This window comes from Metopolophium dirhodum, chromosome 1 (assembly GCF_019925205.1).
Source record: "Metopolophium dirhodum isolate CAU chromosome 1, ASM1992520v1, whole genome shotgun sequence".
Taxonomy (NCBI): domain Eukaryota; kingdom Metazoa; phylum Arthropoda; class Insecta; order Hemiptera; family Aphididae; genus Metopolophium; species Metopolophium dirhodum.
Genome location: NC_083560.1, coordinates 104,727,133 through 104,728,713, shown reverse-complemented (window position 1 = coordinate 104,728,713; position 1,581 = coordinate 104,727,133).

The window sequence follows — 1,581 nt, the reverse complement described above, 5'->3', positions numbered from 1 at the left end:
AAATAATTACAATAAAATAAATTAATAATAGCTGATACGAATACCAACTGAGCTAAAAGCTCGTATCTGGTATACTGAGTTAAACGATATTACAATTCGTTTAAAGTAAAATACACTTATATAAATAAAAAATATGATATAATTAAATAAACATAACATGATAAAAAAAAAAAACTTTAGAAACAAAAATTTACATCAGCATACGATATTATGTTTAGACATAATATCGACTCTTTATGATTTTATTGATACACACATTATCATCAAGATCACTAACTATTTTATTTTTTGCCTTTTTTATTTGATTTTTATTCATTATATCAATTATATTTTTATATAATTAAATTATGCAATTATATAATAGTTTAAAGGTCTATCATGGCATAAGTAGGTACCCATCGGCTATCACGCACACGTGAACACTGTCAACTGTACAAAATACAAATCATTTCCCCGACGATTATTCGTTTTGTAATTTTTCGCCAATCCTAATAATGCGATCACGGTCACACGGATACTCGCTTTCTTGCTAACAGTATGAGTTATTTCATTTAAATAATACAATTTACGGTATTCGTGGGTCTAAAACGGTTTTATAATCGTATACAATTCTAAAGCCGGGTTTTCACTTCCCACTAGGTACATCGTGTCGTGTCGAGTTGAATATTTTCAACTCGTTACTAACATTTTGATCCATACGAAGGAAGGTATTACTGTATTAGATATATACGGTACACGACGCCCCGAAACGATACCGTCGATACTATGTCCAGTGAGAGAATACGCCGCCGCGCCGGTTCTGCCTTCTGCGCATGTACGCTGACGGCAGAGCGCACGCCGAGGCCTTTATAATATTATTATAGTGTAAAGGCGAACCCGGCTCAACAGTTGTACCTATTAAATGTCTAAACGGCACAATGGAGTGCATTTTATAATCAAAACCATGATCAGGGGAAATCAAAAAAAAAGAATATCTAATGAAAATATTCTTGAATGTGGGGCAGGAGTGGATTTTAAGAGCTCTATATAACCACTGTTTCGGGCATATTTTTAGAGATTTCGTACATAGCATAATAATAACTATTGAGGGTATTTGTCGACATTAAGGCAAACAATAATAAAATATCAGTCGTATTCTGGAACAGTTACGGTAATAACATTATACTGTGATAAGCATTAGACATTTAGACACCAATCGGCGTATCGCGTATTCTCTAAAATATTATTGTCGTTTTTCGCAGCAGAAAATATTGTTTGTACGCCGTACAGCCTGCACAAACAGCGATAAAAAATACCACGGTGATGCCGTGATGGTAACAAGACGTAACAACGACGACGATAGCTATCCTATCACGTCATACGACGGCGGTCTGCACCACACCACCACCACAGGCCGCACATCACCACCACCGTTTCGTCCATGAGATAATCGACGGCGGCGGCGGCGGCAACCGTCGGGTGATAAGCGAACGGCATCCGGCGAAACAAAACAGCGACCTCACTCCGCACCACCACATTATACGTTTATGCTCCGCACCGTCCGCAACGCCAGCGTAGCAGCAGCCCAGCCCAGGACGCCCA